The sequence below is a fragment of the Brassica napus genome, chromosome C4 (genome assembly GCF_020379485.1).
Source record: "Brassica napus cultivar Da-Ae chromosome C4, Da-Ae, whole genome shotgun sequence".
In the NCBI taxonomy this organism is placed as follows: domain Eukaryota; kingdom Viridiplantae; phylum Streptophyta; class Magnoliopsida; order Brassicales; family Brassicaceae; genus Brassica; species Brassica napus.
In genome coordinates this window covers 35,811,527-35,826,831 of record NC_063447.1, presented here as the reverse complement: position 1 = coordinate 35,826,831, position 15,305 = coordinate 35,811,527, and the positions used below count along the sequence as shown (strand labels likewise).

Here is a 15,305-nt window from a genome sequence, read left to right as displayed (position 1 = left end):
TTTGTTTATTGTTAGTGTTAAGCATTTATCTTCAGATAATTTATATTTTGGACATTTTCATAATTATTTTCGTTATTATATTTATTCTACAATGAGTTATTTTCAATGCGCATGTTTATATATATATTCATATATTTTTATGTAATGGCTATTACTAAATTATTATGCTACTTAAATAATTTATATATTGTTTTATAGATTGTAGATTAGTGCATACAAAAATAAATGATATTGCTAATATATAAAAATATGAATACATTTTTGTGTTCATATATATCATATTAATTAAAATTTATATAAATACTGTTATGCTCTATATATTTCAATTAGAGCATAAAATTAATATTTTTAATTGATTAAAATGTATGTAAATTTCATTCAGTGAGATATAAAATATTTTATAGCTTTACTTTCGTATACAATTTTTATGAAATCATTCTTTTTTTTTGAAAAGAATTGACCAAACAAAAACAGATGTAGACATAAATAGAGATTTGGCTAATGAGTTTTGTTAATTATTCATTTCTAAAATGATACTTATCATCTTAACAGGTTTTTCACCACGAACAACAAATAAACGTTAATATAATATTTTGTTTTTTTTGTTTCATTTGGATCTGCACGACCATGTGGATTATTTGTTGTTCAAATCATAAAACTGTTCTAAGAGATTTTTAAAGTGCGGAAATATAATTTAACAAAATATAATATACACAATTAAAATGGTTTAACATTTTTATTTTATTGTATTTTAATAGTTATATATAATTATATTATTTTGTATTTATTAAATATAATGAATTATGTTTTTTGGATGTCAATTTATTTATATTGTTTTTAGTTATTCCAACTCTTTTCGTTATGAATTTTTAATAAAAGCTTTGTAATTTATTTTCTTTAAATGCATGATATTTTTTGATAAAAATTTAATTCATTAAATTTATTGGATGTCAATTTATTACATTTTATTTATATACAATATTTAATTTAATATGAAAATTTATTTAGTTTTGAATGATTGTAATTTTATTTATGAAAATATAAATAAAATAATCCATTAATTTAATTGATTTGATACTTATTGAAATTATTTTGTAGTATCTAAACCTGAAAAAAATAAGTTATTCTTATTTTTGAATTTTCATAAAATTTTAACTTTTTATATTGTTTTGACACAAGAACAATGATTTTATTTTTTGGAAACGTAAATAGTTGTATAATATTGTTTCCATAACTAATTATAATACTTGAGTGTATTTAATTTAAAATCTTACAAAAATTTGGATTCAAGGAATCTCTTTTTGTTTAATAAGAGAGATGTAATTTTTAAATGAAGATATAGATAAAATAATCCATTAGATTAATTGATTTGATATTGATTGAAATTATTTTGTAGTATCTAAACCTGCAAAATAATTTATTCTTATTTCTGATTTTTCATAAATTATTTGAATATTTTATTTAATTATAATGATTTGTATTGTTTGGACAAAAAATTAATGATTGTGCTGTTTGGAAACATAGATATTAGGATAATATTATTTTTATGATTAATTTATATATAGAGGAGTGTATTTAATTTAAAATATTTTTTGCTAAAATTTGGTACTATGTAATTTAAAATCTTACAAAAAGTTGGATACATAAATTTTTTCTGTTTTAATAAGAGGGATTCAATATAAGAAATGTTTTATATTGTTTGGACACAAGATTAATGATTATGTTGTTTGGAAAATAGATTGTAGTATAATATTGTTCTCATAGTTACTTTATAATAGTCCCGAGAATATCAGTGATGTAACTCCTGATTTTATTGATCAGAAACCCTAGCCGTGAAGAGAGAAAGAAAGATTTGTTTTTATAGTTTCAAGCCGATGGCCGGAGGCTTCTATAGCTCCGACATCAGCTTATTTGATTTGTTTTGCTTATTTTTCTTTGATTTGCTTTATTTTCAGATACTTGGTTTGTTTGATTGCCAATTTATTTTAAATTTGGCAAAAAAATTCATTGTTCTTTTGTATGTTTCTTCCAGTGGATTTGGTAAAACAAAAACTTCGGTTCAATTGAACCATTTAGAAAAAGTAATTGACAGATCTACTGCAGATGGTGGGACGGGTCTTACCAGCTTCAATCATTGATGGTTTTTCATTTGATGGTGATGGAGTTCTTGTTGCAAACTATGGTTACTTTAAAAGGCAACATGCATATCTATTAAATGGCAATTTCTTTGACTCTGTTATTATCTATAGAGTCATATAAAGAGTTGTCTTGTCTCGGTGATTCCTACTGTAGTATTAAAAAAAGAGTGGCAATCGTTCTCAATTCAGTCTGAAGCTTGGTGTTTTTGGATTAATACGAAGATTATCTCCCTTGAGATTCAACTATTCCAAAAGCAAATATAGAATTTTTATATGAAAAATTTTTAGTCATCCGTACGCAAAATAGATGTGTGTTAGCTTACTTTGGATCCCTACCGGTGTATCCATTTTTTACTTTTGTTTTGTTAGTTCTCATTGTTTAGAACTCTTAACCTAAAATGTTTAATTATAATATCCAGTGTCAAAAAAATATATTTTATAATAGAAGAGTGTGTTTAATTTAAAATCTTTCAAAAAAGTTGGATACAAGAGAATGTTTCTCTTTTAATATGAGAGAAGATTTAATAAGAACGATGTTTTATATATTTTTTTCATCGAAAGGCTATTCTATTGCTCAAACTTGAGGTGGCATGGGTAACCAGACTGGAATAGAACAACCAATGAAATAAAGTACTCTATAGAAAGACCTCGCAGTCCTAGCTAGGAAATCTGTAATCTGATTTTGTGCTTATGAAATATAAGTAATCTTGAAATCCGGGAAGCATATCTTCAGGGTCTCTATCCTCTCCAGTTCTGTCGCAAAGCTCGGCCAAGCATGAGGCTCGTTGATCATTGCAATCAAATCCTTGCAGTCCGTTCCAAAGCTTTGACAAGTTGAATGCTGGAGCATACTCTCCATTGTCCATCTTAGTGCTTCCATCTCTGAATGTAATGCAGACTCTCTTCGAATGTGATTCGGTGTCCCCATTAGTTGAACGTTCCCCAAGTAATCTAGCCAGACCCATCCATATCCACTAAACTGTGCAGTAGATGTCCATGAGCCATCTATCATGCAAATATTCCTCAAGCTTAAGACTTGAGGTTCTTCATTATTAAGGTCTTGTGGGGCTGTTGTTATCTCATTTGCATTGAACCAGACTTGACACTCACTCTCCGCATAACGAACTAGCTCCAAAGGATCTCTATCTATTCCCCTAGATAGTTTATCATTTTTTGCCTTCCAAAGGTACCAAATTATCCAGGGATATGGGTCCTTGTCTAATCCTGGTTCAACAATGTTATTCTTTCTCCAGAAGAGAAAATCCATATTCGCATAGATGCTCGGAAGAGGGAATACATCTTGACTCGTTGGTGTCGCTGAGAGAGACCAAACTTGTAAAGCTGGTGGACATTCAAAAATTGCATGAGTTACAGATTCTTCTTGCTCTCCACATCGTGGACAATAGTTATCACATCTCATGTTACGCCGTACCAGATTCCTCGTCACTGCCACATAACCAGTTAACAGTTTCCATATAAGATGACACATATTTTGTGGAGCTTTTATCTTCCAAGCAAAGACTTGAAGACTCGCTATACTAGGTTCCAGGACCTCCTTCTCTTCATCATTCTCTAGTAAGTTGTGATATCTTGCATATTTCTAATGTTTTATCCATTCACCCATGTGCATTTTGATCATATAGATTAGGATTTAGCCATGTTTAGGTTGCATTTTGCATACATGAGTCCTTATCAGGTATTGAAGTACCACATGGAGTTCTTGGAGACATTTGGGTGCAATTGGAGTCCAAAAGAAGTGTTTAAAGTGATCATTGGGCGAACACCTTACCGGAGCGACCAGTCCGGAGCGACACCGTCAAGTCGCTCTGATCTCCCTATAAGAGCGACCTTACCAGAGCGACAAGGAAGAGTCGCTCGCGTTTTGGTCACCCGGAGATGCGAGAACGAGTCCGGAGCGACCTCTCGCAGCGACACAGCGAGGTCGCTCCCGAAGCATGGAGCGACTACTCGGAGCGACGAGCGGAGGACGCTCGTGTTTTCATCACTCGGGAACGCGAGAACGAGTCCAGAGCGACCTCTCGCAGCGACACAGCGAGGTCGCTCCCGAAGTATGGAGCGACTACTCGGAGCGACGAGCGGAGGTCGCTCCGCGTCTTATTTCTGCTCGAACTTATGATTTCTCAAGGGCCTTTTGGTCATTTCATGATGCACGTTTTTATTTTCTAAACCTATGTTTTAATACTCTGTAAGCCACCAGGAGGCAGATCATCTTTGTTCTTAAGAAAAACCACCAAAAACTCTTGGAAAGTCATCTCTTGAATCAATTGATCAGTTTTGTTATTGAAATTCTGTGTTCTTATATTTATTTTCTTTGTGTTTCTCTACATGATTAATCTGAAATCCAGCATGGGTTTAAGAGGAATCATGGAGATTAGTGAGTAATCTCCCTTTGAATTCATGGGTTAGGGAGAATAAGGGTGATTAGGTTAGAGCTAGGATATTTTAGTGTAGATCATTCATATTTCCTTGCTAGCAGAGTGAACCTAATGCATCTTCTGAGTTGGCCACTCAGTTGTTGATTCTTAGGCATTTCTCACCCGAAAGGTGTTCGAGGAAATGCCCGAGACAACTCTTCCTAGCTTTTAGCATACTTTGCCAAAGACATTTGTTGTTAGAGGTTCTAAGATAGCCATTGGACTTGCTAGTTATGATTACTTTCATATCGTTCAACCAAAGACATTTGATGCTTGGATTGTGTTAGTAAATGAACATTCATCTAGACATAGAGTTTGTTTAGGATTGTGTCTAAGCTTAAGGTTGATAGTTTGATTGATCGTTTGTCATCCTTAGTTCGAAACTTGATCACCCGATGTCTAATCCCTATATCCATGAGTTCTCTTTTCCCATAGTTAAGAGAGTATCATTTAGTTATCCCTTTTAGTTAGTTATAGTTTAAAAACCCTTTTAAAAACCATTGGTTGCACTTAGATTAAGTGATTACTTGCATTCTCGGTGCTTTCACATCTCTCAGAACTGGTTCGACAATTATTTATACATTCTCCATTTTAACATCAAATTGGAGCCGTTGCCAAATTCTGAGTAAATTTAAACATTGAGATTTAGTCAATTGCTTGAGACTAAGTCATTTTTATTTTCTTTTGTTACTGACTCTTTTTCACCTCCTCTTATTCTACAGGTGTATGAACTTGCGGAGCAACGGTCCATCAAACCTAGTTCCACGAGCTGCAGACATCAGAGCTTTAGAGAGAGAGTGTGCTAGAAAGAAAAGAGAAGAAGAGCAACAGGCTCAACTGCAAAGACTGAACACTGATATGGGAGACGTTCATCAGCATGATGCAGGCGTCAATGGCGCTAATAACAATGCTCCAGCTAACCAACAGCGAGCAGCTCGCCCCATTGGCACTTACGATCGCCCCAACATTCATGGTCATAGATTGGGAATCCGAGCACCCGCTGTGGCAGCCAACAACTTTGAGATCAAATCAGGACTCCTCAACGTGATCGAGAACAACAAGTATCATGGCTTGGCTCTAGAGGATCCATTTGATCACTTGGACAGGTTCGACAGCTACTGTGGGTTGTCAAAAACCAATGGTGTGTCCGAAGACGCCTTAAAGCTCAAGCTATTCCCTTTCTCTTTGGGGGATAAGGCACGTCAGTGGGAGAAGTCTCTACCCAGCGACTCTATCACCACTTGGGATGATTGCAAGAGAGCATTCTTGGAGAAGTTCTTCTCTACTTCAAGAACTGCTAAGCTGAGAAATGAGATTTCCAGCTTTCAACAGAAGGGCTTGGAAGGATTCAGTGAAGCCTGGGAGAGATTCAAGGGCTACCAAGCTCAATGCCCACACCATGGTTTCTCTAAGGAGAGTTTGCTGAGCACATTCTACCGTGGTGCTCTTCCTAAGTACAGAGCCAGACTGGATACAGCTAGCAATGGGTTCTTCTTGGGGAGAACTGAGGAGGATGCAGAGGAGCTGGTTGACAACATGGTTAAAAGTGATGCAGTCTACAGTGGAGACCACGACAGAGGTAGTAGAACAGATGATAAGCAGACGAGGAAGGAGTTGAAGGCTCTACAAGATAAGATAGACATCCTCATTGCTGACAAAGCTACCCAAGAGCAGCTGCACTTTGTTGGCAACCCAAGCCAAGAGACACCAGTTGTTGTCCATGAAGTTGAGGGTTTGGAAGGTCAGGAAGAGCTGTGTTTCATCAACAACAATGGTAGCTGGTACAAGAAAGAGCCCAACTTTCAGTACAACAACTACCAACAGAAATCCTATTCCAACAACCAACAGAGTGGTTATCAGCCTCGGAATAATCAGCAAGGCAGCTATCAACCTCAGCAAAACCCTCCTCCTGGTTTCAACAACAAGGGCAACCATTCTTCCCAACAGCAATCTAATCCCTCTACCTCAACTCCTCAGGTCAACACCACTGAAGCTCTACTGAAACAAATCCTGGAGTCTCAAACAAGAAGTGAGAAGCATGTTGGCTATGAGTTGAAGAACCTTCACTCAAAGATTGATGGGAGCTACAATGAGCTCAACAACAAGTTCAGAGCTTTGGAGAACCAGTTTGCTGCCATGAACACTCAACAAAATCGCCAACAAGGTTCTCTACCTGGAAAATCTGAGCAAAACCTCAAGGAAACCATGAAATCTATCACTCTCAGGAGTGGTAAGGAGTTACCTCAGAGAACTCTCACCAAGGATGCTGAGAAACAAAGTGAGGGGGTTGCCATCAACATAGATGATGAAGTGGTGATTGTTGATGAGAAGATCAATGACGAGATCTTAGAGAAGATAGTGGAAGCCAAAGGAAAAGGAAAGGTTGGAGAAGAGAAGAAAACAGTTAAGGATGGTGAAGTTGTCACTCCTGCCAGTGAAAGTTCTTTTGTTCCTCCTGCCTATGAGCCCAAGCTCCCATTCCCAGGTCGATTCAAGAGGCAGCTGCTAGAGAAGTACCAAGCTCTATTTGAAAAGCAAATGAGTGAAGTCCAGATCACAATGCCCATTATTGATGCTTTCATGCTGATTCCTCAATACAGCAAGTTCCTGAAAGATGTTGTAGCTGCAAAGAAGAAAGAGATGGAGGGCATGGTGATTCTCACTCATGAGTGCAGTGCTATCATTCAGAGGCTTGTCATTCCAAAGAAGCTAGAAGATCCAGGATGCTTCACATTACCTTGTGCTCTTGGACCTATGGTATTTGATAGATGTCTCTGCGATTTGGGAGCTAGTGTCAGCTTGATGCCTCTATCTGTTGCTAAGAAGCTCGGCTTCACTCAGTACAAGAAGTGTAGACTTTCTCTGGTATTGGCTGATCGTTCAGTGAAGTACCCTGTGGGTATCTTAGAGGACCTCCCAGTGATGGTTGGAAATTATGAGATCCCTACAGACTTTGTGGTGCTTGAAATGGGTGAAGAAGCTCAAGACCCTTTAATCCTTGGAAGGCCTTTCTTAGCAACAGCAGGAGCTATTGTTAATGTGAAAGAAGGCAAGATTGATCTCCATCTGGGTAAAGGGCACATTCTCCATTTTGACATCAAAGAGGTAATGAGGAGGCCAACAGTTCAAGGGCAAGTGTTCTACATTGAAGAGATGGACGCCCTTGCTGATGAACTCCTTGAAGAGTTGTCACTAGAGGACCCTCTACAGCATGCTTTGACTGTAGAGAGAGAGGCTGTGGTGATTGAGAACCTGGAGAGTACTGCCTACGGGATGATGCTGGATTCACACCAGGGGTTTGTCAGTAAGGATCAGTACGAGGAGTTTCCACAGATGGTTCACCAAGAAGTCTCAGCCACTCAGCAAGATGACACCCAGCAGAATGACTGGAGTGAGCTTAAGGCACCTAAAGTGGAGCTTAAACCTCTACCCCATGGTGTAAGGTATGCATTCCTTGGTCCTAATGAAACTTATCCTGTCATTGTGAGTAGTGAACTTACTGAAACTGAGCTGTCTGAACTTTTGAAAACGCTTAAAAGATTTAGAAAGGCAATAGGTTACTCACTGGATGACATCAAGGGAATATCACCCTCTTTGTGCATGCATAGGATACATCTTGAGGATGAATCAATGACTTCTATCGAGCATCAAAGAAGGTTAAACCCTAACCTGAAGGATGTTGTAAAGAAAGAGATTCTTAAACTCTTAGATGCTGGTGTTATTTACCCTATCTCAGATTCTAAATGGGTATCACCTGTGCATGTTGTACCAAAGAAAGGTGGTATCACTGTGATTAAAAATGACAAGGATGAATTGATACCAACAAGAACCATCACAGGTCATAGAATGTGCATTGATTACCGAAAACTAAACTCCGCATCTAGAAAGATCATTTCCCATTACCATTTATTGATCAGATGCTTGAGAGACTTGCAAATCACCCATTCTACTGCTTTCTTGATGGGTACTCAGGATTTTTCCAAATCCCCATACACCCCAATGATCAAGAGAAAACGACATTCACATGTCCCTATGGTACCTTTGCATATCGAAGGATGCCATTTGGTCTATGTAATGCTCCAGCCACCTTTCAAAGGTGTATGATGTCAATTTTCTCTGATCTGATTGAGGATGTTGTGGAGGTATTTATGGATGATTTCTCTGTCTACGGATCTTCGTTTTCTGCTTGTTTGTCAAACTTGTGCAGGGTCCTACAGAGATGTGAAGACACCAACCTTGTGCTGAATTGGGAGAAGTGTCACTTCATGGTCAAGGAAGGGATTGTGCTGGGACACAAGATTTCAGAGAAGGGGATTGAAGTGGATAAAGCCAAGATCGATGTTATGGTTGGTTTGCCCCCACCAAAGACAGTGAAAGACATCCGGAGTTTTCTTGGTCATGCTGGGTTCTACAGGAGGTTCATCAAGGACTTCTCCATGATCACTAGACCTTTGACCAGGCTGCTGTGCAAGGAAGCCACTTTCAGTTTTGATGTGGAATGTCTACAAGCTTTCAAGAAGCTGAAAGGTGAACTCATTAGTGCTCCAATTGTCCAGCCACCTGATTGGGATCTCCCTTTTGAGATCATGTGTGACGCTAGTGACTATGCTGTGGGAGCTGTTTTGGGGCAGAAGAAAGATGGCAAAACCCATGTGATCTACTATGCCAGCCAAACCCTCAATGATGCTCAGATACGGTATGCCACAACAGAGAAGGAGATGCTGGCAATTGTTTTTGCCTTTGAGAAATTCAGGAGCTACTTGGTTGGGTCTAAAGTCATTGTCTACACAGATCATGCTGCTTTGAGACACCTTTTGGCCAAGAAGGATGCAAAACCCAGGCTTTTGAGGTGGATCCTTTTGCTTCAAGAGTTTGATATGGAGATTAAAGACAAGCCCGGAGTTGAGAATGGTGTAGCTGATCATTTGTCCAGGTTGAGGGTAGAGTCTGGTATTCCTATTGACGAAGGACTTCCTGAGGAGCAGATCATGGCTATTGAAGCAGTGATAGCAGTTTGTGAGACTGGTAGGAAGCTGGAAGAAGTCAAAGCAACAGAAGAGAAGGAACCTTGGTATGCTGATTTGGTGAACTACCTAGCCACAGGAAGAGAACCTTTGAATCTTGTGGGCTATGCCAAGAAGAAGTTCTACAAGGATGTGAAGAGATACTACTGGGATGAACCCTATCTCTACATTCTCTGCAAGGATCAGCTTTATAGAAGAGTGGTTGCAAATGAGGAGATTGATGGGATCCTTACACAGTGTCATGGATCATCTTATGGAGGCCACTTTGCCACCTTCAAGACAGTTGCGAAAGTATTACAAGCTGGATTCTGGTGGCCACATATGTTCAAGGATACACAAGACTTTGTCTCAAAGTGTGATTCTTGCCAAAGAAGAGGAAACATCACAAAGAGGAATGAGATGCCTCAGAATCCAATCCTTGAAGTTGAAGTGTTTGATGTGTGGGGTATTGACTTCATGGGACCGTTTCCATCATCTTTTGGAAACAAATACATCCTTGTGGCTGTCGATTATGTCTCCAAATGGGTGGAAGCTATTGCAAGCCCCACCAATGATGCTAGAGTTGTAACCAAGATGTTCAAGAGCAACATTTTTCCAAGGTTTGGAGTCCCAAGAGTTGTGATCAGTGACGGAGGTTCCCACTTCATTAACAAACTGCTTGAGGGACTTCTCAAGAAGAATGGTGTGAAGCACAAGGTGGCAACCCCTTATCACCCCCAAACAAGTGGCCAAGTTGAGATTTCTAACAGGGAGATCAAGTCTATCTTGGAGAAGATTGTGGGGATCACAAGGAAGGATTGGTCCAATAAGCTCGATGATGCACTTTGGGCTTATAGGACAGCGTACAAGACACCACTGGGCACCACACCTTTCAACCTAGTGTATGGGAAAGCTTGCCATCTGCCAGTGGAGCTTGAGTACAAGGCACTATGGGCAATAAAGTTGCTGAACTTTGACATCAAGAGTGCCAAGGAGAAAAGGATTTTTCAGCTACATGAGCTTGATGAGATAAGAATGGATGCTTTTGAGAACTCAAGGATCTACAAGGAGAAGACTAAAGCTTTCCATGACAAGAATATCCTGAAGAGAGAGTTTAAAGAAGGAGATCAAGTTCTTCTCTACAACTCTAGGCTGAAGCTATTTCCAGGAAAGCTTAAGTCAAGGTGGTCAGGTCCTTTCAAAGTCAAAGAGGTTAGGCCATATGGAGCAATAGTTTTGTGGAGTACTGATGGAAGAGACTTCACAGTCAATGGGCAAAGGGTTAAGCTCTACATGGCTACTGCACCAGAGGAAGATGGGGTTTCAACTCCACTGTCTGACCCTACCCCGGCCTAATCCAAAAAGAGGCAAAGTCAAGCTAGAGACTTAAAACAAGCTCACTTGGGAGGAAGTCCCATGCGTATCCTTGTATATATTGCATTGGTATTTTCATTTTCATCTTATAAAAAAAAAAAAAAAAGGGGAGAGAGAAGTCGTGTGCAGGTGCTTGATCGATGCAGGTTCGAGCAAATGTCGTGCGTGGGAGCGACCTCACACAGCGACACTTCGAAGTCGCTCCAGCTGGGAGCGACGTTACGGGAGCGACACCTCGAGGTCGCTCGGCTTAAAGACGTTTTGTGCTCCAAAAACGCTCTCGGAGCGACCTCTCAGAGCGAGCACATGAAGTCGCTCCAACTGGGAGCGACGTTACGGGAGCGACACCTCGAAGTCGCTCGCGTTTTCGTCGTCACGGAGCTCAAAAACTGCCTCGGAGCGACGTCCTAGAGCGACACCTCGAAGTCGCTCCATCTCCAGAGCGAGGTTTCGAGAGCGACACTCCAGAGTCGCTCGCGTTTTCGTCGAATCACGACGCGAGAGAAGGACTCGGGAGCGACCTCTCGCAGCGACACCCTCACGTCGCTCCCGAACCGGTCCAGGTAAGTTTTCTGACTCTAAACCCCGGTTTACTTCAAGTAAACCGACCCTAACCACCCTAGACCGAACCGGACGACCCTAAACCTACCCCCAGCCCCCGCGAATCCATCTCTATCACTCTCCCCTCCTCTCACAAACTCTCAAACTCTCTCAAACTCACCCACACCAAAAATCCCAAAACTTTCTCAATTCTCACCCAAATCGACTAGTTCTTGTTTCTAAATCCAAGCTTTCGCCCCTGTAGCCTATTCCTCACCACCCATTCACCATTTCTTTTCATCCAAAGCAAGGTATTGAGTTTTAAAATTCAAATTCGTAGGTCCATGAACCCTAGGATTTAAAAATCGAAATTTGGTCATTTTCTTGCTAGATTGTGGTGAAATAGACTAGGGAAAGCTTATCTATCAAGTTGGGTTGTCGAATAAACGGTGAAATTGAGTTTAATTTGCACTTTGGCAAAGTTAGGGTTCATGGATTTGGGGGTTTTCGAATTTGACCTTAATTGGGTGTGTCTGTGAGTGAACTAGATGCGTTAAGGTGTTACAAGAGTGAGAATCATTGCATTGTGTTGAACTTGAGTTTAAATTGATAATTCATTTGTTAAGTTCACTTTTGCAAATTTTCACTTGCAAAGTCTTGCCCTTCTTTACTTCCATCTACTTATCCCTTTTCAAGTTTTTAATTTTTCAGGTGAAAATGGTTAAGAAGACAAAGGGAAAGTTGGAAGCTGAGAGGCAAGAAGCTGAAAGACAAGAGTTTGCACTAAGAGGAAAAGCTTTGCCCTCCGAGCCAACTGGCTCAGGGACGCAGAAGACTGTTCGACAGCAGACTTTGGCTGCAAGGAAATCGAAAGAACAGGAGAAGAGGGCAGGGAAAAGTGTAGCAGTTCCCATCCATGAGGAAAGTGAAACTGAGAGTGCTGATGAGCAGGCACCTACGAAGAAAGCCAAGATGTCCAAAGGCAAAGGGGTTGCGGTTGATCGAGATAGGGCGAAAACTCCATCTGTGGAGGAGCTGTATGATCACTTGAAGAATGAGGTCACTTGGACTCCAACCAGGTTCGCCGACCTTGATCTGCTGAAGGAGTTGGGTCTTGACTCTGACATTGAAGAGATGCTAGGACATTTGAAGATGCCAAAACTCCTCACCATGGCATATCCTTTCTACAAGGATGTCACTTGTCAGTTCTTATCTTCTCTTGCGGTCACTTACCACGACACCGCGCATGTGAGGCAAGGATGGGGAAAAATCAGTTTTAAGGTCAATGGACGAGAATACAACATGAACTTCAAGGACATTGGGAGAGTCATGGGGTTCCAAGACCTAGAAGACCACTCCCTACCCAAGTGTGAGAACCTTCCCACGGAGCTTTGGAAGTTGATCACTGGAAACAAACACACTACCGGGGCTGACAAGAATTCACACATCCGACACCCGTCCGTACGTTACCTCCACAGGATGCTAGTCCATGCATTCTACCCACGGAAGCAAGCTGGTACGGTTACTGAGGAAGACATGCGACTGCTCTGTCCGGCTATCCGTCCCTACGCCCAACCTGGAGTTTTACCCCTTCCCAGCACCGACATCTATGCTACCTTCGGGATGGTCAGTTTCTTTGTGGGTCGTCTCCAGCACTACAGAGACTGGGCGTGGTCCACCACTGACTCGCGCCCAAAGATGGGGATAGGTGGAATGATCACACCACTGCTCCAATTTCTGAATGTTCCCTTGGGAAAGGACGCAGTGGGACCGAAGTTCATTGATGGCACCTACTTGAGGATTGCTACCTATTTTAGTGGGATGTATGGGAAGGACTACGTCTACCACTACTATTTGCAGGGCAAGCCAGTCGAAGTGGTTCTTCCAAACCGGAACCTGACGAGTTTAGAGATACCTGGAGCTATTAGCTTCAACATACCCCAGGAGTACTTTCTTGGAGAACACGGGCCTCTCGATCCAGTTAATGCTGCTCCATCAAGGAGAAGAAGTGTTCCTACGCGACATGACTCGCCTGTTGCAGACCCTTCTGAGCATATCTATGGACCTCCGCGCTACTACTTCAAGCCACATGACGGAGTTCTTCCCCCTGGAGCTCTTCGTGATGCTCATGACCACATTAGTCGCCTTCAGAGGTGGAACAAGGCTCAGGACAGAACGATAGAAAAGCTGAAGGATAAGTGCAAGGCGCTAAGCAAGACGGTAAAGAAGCAGGCAAAGACCTCAGCCAAATTCATGAAGAAAGTAGCTGATGTCTTAACCAGGGGGGGGGATAGCTGGATGTAGCTCAGCAGACTTCGCTTTCGCGAACACCTCGAACCCCCAGCCTCCACCTCCGCCTGATGCTCTTGGCTTCCCCCTCACTGCTGCGCAGCTTCAGCGTAAGCGGAGGAACCCACCCACTCAACCTTCCATTTCCGGTAACAAGTCCCCATCCCTCGCTTCTTCTGATAGTGAGGACGAGATTGACGAGGTTGAGAGCCACCATGGTATGGAGGCTCCGGTTCAGCATCCGGTGGTTACTATACCACCTTCCCACCTGACGACGACGATGCTGGGGCATCAGCCCCCACCTACTATCCATAGGAGGTACTTCTTTCTCTCCCTTGTATATACCATTCCCTTTTTGCATATTAGTTTTCATTTCGGTATCTCTCTCTTTACTTGACAACACAGAGACTGTGTAACTCAAGTTTGGGGGAGGTACCAAGCATTTGATCATGTTTGCTTTGATGTTGTTTCATGAGTCATGCATTGCATACCTATTTGCATAAAAAAAAAAAAATTCATTTAGTTTGCATCATTTTGCATTTCTAGGAGAGTCTAGGGCATATAGGTTGCATTCACTTGCACTGGGAGCAATGATTTTAAATGCCTTATAAAGAACACTACGTTTCACCTGAAAAGCTATGCACCTCTCGAAAAGACTTGTATGTTTCGTGCCTTGAAAACTCTTCTTGAAACTTGTTGATTGCTGAAACCTACTCTTTGAAGCCAACTACAACCCTATTTGAACTAAACGAACTTAATGCTTCTTGCTTAGGGTCCCTTGTGTACTGAGTCATGGCTATACACACTTGAGTTGTCACATCTTTTATGCCAATCTTTTTTGACAAACTCTAGTGGTAGACCACTCCCAAAAACCTTTCCCTCCTTTTAAGCTTTCATTGTTTGATGAGTGAGGCCTTCTTAGGAAAGTCTTACATGTGCATAATGTTGAGAGTATCGGGAACGACAATGCTTGATCTTCATTCTTGCTAGATTAGGCACATCATTGTCTAGCCATAGATGGGGGTGAGTGTTGTAAAGTTTGATTTGGGAGTTTGAGAAAATGGAAGGAAAAGAGTGAACTCTTGTGCTTAATTGGCTAGTCTTTATGGGATAAGTAGAGAAACTTCTACCTCAGTTTATGAAAAGTCTTGGCCCCCGAAAAAAAAAAAATAAATAAATAAAAAAAAAGGGGGCTAGCAAAACTGTTTAGAGCTAAGTTTTGTTTTGAAGTTGAGAAAAATCCTTATGAGATTTCAAAGAAAAGAGTTTTGTCGTGCAAGGTGTTCTTGAGATCTTTTGGTGAGAGATGTGAGTTGGGCTTGACATTTGGGAAAAATTGTGTAATTGTATGTTTGGGAAAAGGGTAGAACAATGGAGATTGAGCATTGTATGCATGAGTTGGTCCCTTTCTTAGATATATTATGTGCAATGTCAAGGCTACTTGTTTCGAGAGTAAACCACCGTAAAGATTTTATGTTTCGAACCTTTTGATTCACTTGAATAAAAGCCTTCCCTTACCCAAATGA

General features: G+C 40.6%; 1 non-coding gene across 1 annotated transcript; it reads right to left on the bottom strand.

Annotated features, from left to right (window-relative positions):
* Positions 1 to 5,872: 5,872 nt before the first annotated feature.
* LOC125586622 lies at positions 5,873 to 5,979 on the bottom strand. Its single transcript, XR_007323159.1, has one exon. It is a non-coding gene; the product is annotated as a small nucleolar RNA R71 (small nucleolar RNA).
* Between the last annotated feature and the right edge of the window lie 9,326 nt (positions 5,980 to 15,305).